The sequence below is a fragment of the Carassius auratus genome, unplaced genomic scaffold (assembly GCF_003368295.1).
Source record: "Carassius auratus strain Wakin unplaced genomic scaffold, ASM336829v1 scaf_tig00215236, whole genome shotgun sequence".
Classification (NCBI taxonomy): domain Eukaryota; kingdom Metazoa; phylum Chordata; class Actinopteri; order Cypriniformes; family Cyprinidae; genus Carassius; species Carassius auratus.
This window is the reverse complement of record NW_020528000.1, coordinates 755,548-762,191: the sequence shown is the minus strand read 5'-3', so window position 1 is coordinate 762,191 and position 6,644 is coordinate 755,548.

Sequence of the window (6,644 nt, the reverse complement as noted above, 5' to 3'; positions counted from 1 at the left end):
ACCAATCAGACAAACAACTATTTGTTATATTTAATGAATAATATTTAACGCCCCCTTATCTAACCAAAGGGTCTATGGACCCTTTCCCCGAAATGCAACTGACACCTAAAAAAGGCAGAACAGGCCTCTGGTTCCATAGCAACCAAAGACAAACTATCTGATAACACTAGTTTTATGGCTGAAAGGAATGCAGGCAAAGCAACATATAACTTAAATCTCTCTAAAATAGACACATAATGACCATAAAAAGGGACTCTTCTCTAATAATTTCATAAGAAAACCTCTCTTTGAATGAACACACATATCTTTCAGGTCATTGTGTATATTATTGCTGTTCTTGTATACTGTCTGTTGAATTTGACTGTTTTATACATGTTCATAATAGAACCACTCGTTCATGTGATCTTACGATGTTTAGTATCTATGAATTCGTCTTCTGATGATTTAAACGAGAGTGTATATTACATGTTAGTACATAGTTAATGTATTAGTGTTCTAAGATGTGTTAGTTATTTTTGCATCACCTAACTTTAGCCAACCTACTGGAGCCCCAAAGTACCCCAGGTGCACTCAGGGCGTGTCCAAATCCACTTTTGCTATTTTAACGCCGAAAAAACGGTTGGCGTGCCCGGGCGCATGGTCTAAACAGTTTGTCCCTATTCTCTTAATGAGTAATAGGTGTTTTTTGGGCGTAACATGCAAAAAACACATACTATTTATTTAGCCTACAAAAAAATCTTATGCATTGCAATCCTTTAATTTTTTTTTTTTAATATTTGGCATATTTGTGTGCTGCTGTGTGTCCCTGTGTTTAATAAGCAGCGTGTACGCTCTTTAAATAACAAAGAAAAATATTGCGCCAGACTTTAGACCAGGTTTGAGTTGGTCTATCTTCAGCAGCAGCTCCTTAAAATAGCACTGCACCAGCAATGGGCCTGAACACTCCCCTTTTTTAGACCAACACTCGCAAAAATGAGCGCAGATGCACTTGCTAATTAAACGACGTGGCGTTGGACGGGAAAATGCGAACGATGCTGGACTGAAACTAGCAAACACACTTGTGCTGTGCCTTGCATCGCATTGCGCCGGGTGTATTATAGGGCCCTTAGTCTTATTAAGTATCATTTGCATCCTTTACAAAGGTGTGTTTTAACTAAGAAACTCATGCTTCCTCCAGGCTGTAGATCTGCTTAATGTTAAATAATACCATAGCTTCATGTTTCACTACTCTTTATTGCATATGAATCCTTGATAGTTCGGGATCCTAAACATTAGATCACTCGCACCCAAAGCAGTTATTGTAAATGAAATGATCACAGATAATAGATTTGATGTACTGTGCTTGACTGAAACCTGGCTTAAACCAAATTATTAAATCGGTCTAAATTAGCGGACTCCACCAAGCTACTGTTATAAGGATGAGCCCCGTCAGACTGGTCATGGTGGTGGTGTTGCAACAATATATAGTGATATTCTCACTAGAAAACAGGATCAAGTTTTAACTCGTTTGAAATACTTTTGCTTAATTTTACACTGTCAGATATGCAAAATAAATCGCTAGTGGATACCTAGGATAGCAAAGTCTACTAAAGGAGGCAGATAACGTCCTTCCTGATAACGTCCGGGGTACAGACACACTCTCTCTTTGGCCAAGCATTCAAATAACACTAATCTAGATCTAATAATCTCGTATTGCAGTTATATCTAATCAAATGCATATTATTGTTCCTTAGCTTGATTCGACCAAATACGTTTTTGCTTGGTAGGAACAGCAGCTATGCTAATTATGTCTCTATTTATTTCTCTGTTTCTGCCACAGATTATGCAAACCCCTCAGAGGACCTCAGATGATGCTATGAAACAACATAAACTACCAAATTTTGCTACAAGTTTGATTGCAACATATAACCATTGCTTTTAATAGTGTCCATGGTCTGTTTGATTACGCCATTAACTGAATTTTATGTACATTTCTGCCATATGTACAGTACATCAATTTGACATACAGTAGTCACCACTGACAAGCTACTACTAAATATATTGTAGAAACTTTTTTTCATGCAGCTGTTTTTGGCCCAGAGACATTATATTAGATATGTCTTTGACTTCCATAAACGGCATGAAATAAATGCATCATCTGTGTCAGAATTTTAATGAATGGCCCAAAGTTGATGTCTTATGTCAGCGTGTTCTGAACTCATACATGCTCATACCGGTAATCTTGTTCCGTGTTAATATTAGTATTTTGAGATCATATCATAGTGTATAGTCTGCGGATGTAATAACAATTTGTGTGAAAAGGAATGCAAGGTTTACTTGGTGTTTTACTGCCACTAGTATTCATTTCAGAAACTGCAGGGAATTGTATTTATAAATACGCTTCTGGAGTTTTTCAAAAATGTAGGCAGAGGCATGTTTTTCAAATCAGCCTATATTAAATATTAATGTGCATATCAGAGCTTTATCATATATTATTTGAGTCAGTCAGTTGTGAGTGAGTCATTCGTGCCACAACAATCTTCTCTGCTCTTTCACATTTTTTTCCCTCTGGCTGATGACTTTATTTGACAGACTAAGATGCTGCAGTCTGTTGTGTTCCCTATTGCATCTCTGTTTGACAGATATTTTGGTAGAGCTTTGTCTCCCAGCATGCATCACAAACAGAGCGACAGCCAAAGCCCCTCATACCCGAAGAGATCAAGAAAAAGGGCAAACAGTTTATGAACATCCTTGTACAATTTTCTACTCACTTTCTCTCTTGTTTGTTCTCACTTGGACAAAGTGATAAAGATTAAATGCAAGGTAAAGCTGGAGGTGTGATTCCCTGGTCTCAAAAGAGCTTCATAATATTTTTTCTCTTCTCTGGTCAGTGCAGTGGTGATAACTCATTAATATTGGCCAGCACACACCTCTCCTCTTGGGTGGCCTGCCTGTCCTTCATTTGCTCAGTCTTGGGCTGGCTGTGTTTAGTAACTGGGTCATTTTGTCTTTGCCAGAAGCAACCTTCTGAACAGACCCACTTTGCCTAACTGTGATTCCCTCAACGTTTGTGAAGGACTATGCATGCTCCTTCTGTTATTATTATAAGTCTTTGCTCTCTGGAGGATGTACCTTATCCCAACAAAGGGCCAATTGGAGCGCTTAGATCCAAGCATTTGTTTGGGTGTAAGTCCTCCTCCTAAACTTGCAGACTGTGTACTTGAACCCAAACGAAACATTAGGACTTTTCACACTTGAAATTATAATTAATTCATGCTAGCACTACGTACATTTGATAATTTACTTGGTGTTAACAATTACTCCTGGTTATTCATTAACTGGGTTTTTTGGGACTATAAAGGTAAAAATTAAACTTCACTCCAGTTTATATTTTGAAGAACTGCATGTTGGAAAACTGAAATGACTCTTTTCAGTAAATTGTTGACTTAATGAGGGTTTAAACAAGGGAGATTGAATATACTGGGTTTTGTGAGCTTGTGCCAAAAGATCAATATTGCCATCTAGCATACTGAGCTAACATCTACAATGCAAAACACAACACAGAAATTTACAAATTGAAACAAGTTAATTTACTCCAATATTACAGAAAAGTTTTATTTTATGTGTTTTTGCACAAGAAGAGTATAATGTTTTATTCCAATTTGTTAAGATTTTAATAAAAAGTTTCCTCAAAAGGTTTGTGGAATGTAAAACTTAGTTTGGTTTTACATTGAATTGTTGCTATACACTGGAATCAAGTTCTTTATATTTTTACTGTTTTTGTTAATACCTCATATTTTAAGAACATCCCTGAAATCTCACTTGTTATTATCCATGAATTAAAAAACGGGGACAAAACTTTTTTTCTCGGTTTTTGTATTTTATTGTTTTGGGTTTCTAATTCAACTAATGAACTAAATTACTGTTATTCTAATTCATTTTTGTTCAACAATGCATAGATGATATTAAATGGCATCAAAGTTTCTTTATAGTTTTTATAGCATCGTAATGGAACAAAAGGAATAATGTAATATCTATTTAAAACATATTTAAACATATTTAAAACATATCTGCCCTACTAAAAAAGTTCAAAGGAAACTAGTGCACACTTTTCTAAGATGACTGTATTTTCCTAGGGATTGCTCTGTCTTTTGACAGCTTCTCCATTAACTCTTGGCAGAAAAGGTAAAAAAAAAAAAAAAATTTTTTCACAATAAGCATGAATTTGATAGTAGAAACAGTAAACCTATTTCTTGATGCTGTCCATGCATCATTCATCTGAGAGAACACCCTCTCAACTGGTGCATTACTCCCTGGCAAACGCATGAGGTTTTATTAACAAGGTTCTGTCACGTTCGGGAACAAAGGAGACGGAAGATCCAAGTGCAGTGTGGTTTATTAAGGGTAATCCAAATCAGAGTCAAAAACAAGCCAGGGTCATAACCAATATCAATCCAAACAGAAACAAACAAACAGGAAAAAGAACAGGAACTCAAGGACTAGGAAACGCGAGGAAACTAGGTGACGGAAAGTAAGGACTCCATGACAAAAACAGAAACAGAACGGTTTAAGTAGGCAGGATAATGACTATGAAGGTGAAGACACCTGAGTGCAATTAACAGGTGTGCAATTACCGTGATGAAGGGACAAGGCTTTGTGGGAATTGTAGTGCCTGCGGTGAGGTGCCTATGGGGAAGTGAGACCACTAGTGGACACCCAGGAGGGAGGCTCTGGTAGTGCCACAGAGACGTGGAGAGACTCTGGTAATCCCTTGGTGTTTAGACTGGATTCAAGAAGATCAATGCTGACTTGACTCTGCTCATGAAGATCATTGGTGGCCTGATTCTGCTCATTAAGATCATTGGTGACTTGCATTTGTTCATGAAGATCAATGGTGACTTGCCTTTGCCCATGAAGATAGTCGGTGACTTGACCTTGCCCATGAAGAACACTGGTGACTTGACTTTGCCCATGAAGATCATTGGTGACTTGACTTTACCCATGAAGAACACTGGTGACTTGCCTTTGCACATGAAGATCAATGGTGACTTGAATTTGCCCATGAAGAACACCGGTGACTTGACTCTGTCCTTGAAGATCACCAGTGACTTGACTTGACGCCTGGGGTCTAACTGTGGTACTGCTTAACTCATGAGTGTCAACGGTGACTTGACCTGGCTCTGGAAGTGTCATCGGTGACTTGACCTGACTCTGGAGTGTCAATGGTGACTGGACCGGACTCTGGAGTGTCAATTGTGACTTGACCTTACTCTGGAGTGTCAACGGTCACTTGACCTGACTCTGGAGTGTCAACGGTGACTTGACCTGACTCTGGAGGGTCAACGGTGACTTGCACTGACTCCGGATGGTCAACAGTGACTTGCACTGACTCCGGATGGTCAACAGTGACTTGCACTGACTCTGGAGGGTCAACGGTGACTTACACTGACTCTGGAGGGTCAACAGTGACTTGCACTGACTCTGGAGGGTCAACAGGAACCTGACTCGACTCTGGAGTCTGGAGGGTGACTTGACCTGACTCTGGAGTGTCAATGGCTGTCATCCGACTCTGGAGGGTAAACAGGAACCTGACTCGACTCTGGAGGGTGAACTGTGGCTGTCATCCGTGTAGAGGCGCAGAACAAGCGGCCATCTTGTGCCATGACTTTGGACCGGCGGCCATCTTGGGCAGTGGCGTTGGGCTGGCGGCCATCTTGAGCAGTGGCGCTGGACCGGTGGCCACCTTACGCCGTGGCGCTGGACCGGTGGCCACTTTGTGCCGTGGCGCTGGGCTGGCGACCACCTTGTGCTGTGGCACTGGGCTGGGAGCCATATTGTGCACTGGTGCTGGGCTGGCGGACCCCGGTCTAAAGTCGGCCATCTCACCGAGAGAGACAGGTGTGGCTGAGTCATCCCACCGAGATTGATGCTGTAGGTAACTGGTGAAACCCCAAAAGTCTAGTATCTCCAGCCCCTTCATCTCCCACCCAGGCAAAGGGTCATCCAGGCAGTCACTGAATAGGTCCTTCAGGGTCTCATCATTATACCCCATCCCCACTGCCATTGTCCAGAACATTTGTGCCAAGCACCCCACCTCACTCCCCTTTTGACAGAGAGTAGTCAGGTTGGAAAGTCTCCCCATCCGCTCCTCTATGGTGGCTGGGGAACGTATATAAAATCCCACACCACTGGATCTTGGCATGATGGAGTCCTTCTGTCACGTTCGGGAACACAGGAGATGGAAGATCCAAGTGCAGTGTGGTTTATTAAGGGTAATCCATATCAGAGTCAAAAACAAGCCGGGGTCGTAACCAACATCAATCCAAACAGAAACAAACAAACAAAAAGGAACAAGAACAGGAACAGGAAACTAGGTGATGGAAAGTAAGGACTCCATGACAAACACAGAAACAGAACGGTTTAAGTAGGCAGGATAATGACTATGAAAGTGAAGACACCTGAGTGCAATTAACAGGTGTGCAATTACCTTGATGAAGGGACAAGGCTTTGTGGAAACTGCCTGCTGTGAGGTGCCTATGGGAAAGTGAGACCACTAGTGGACACCCAGGGAAACAGAGACTAGACAGCGTGACAGGTTTGGGAGGAGCATGATCAGATAATCGTCCAATTTGGCACAGGTGCATTTCGTTTAGCTAACCATCTTA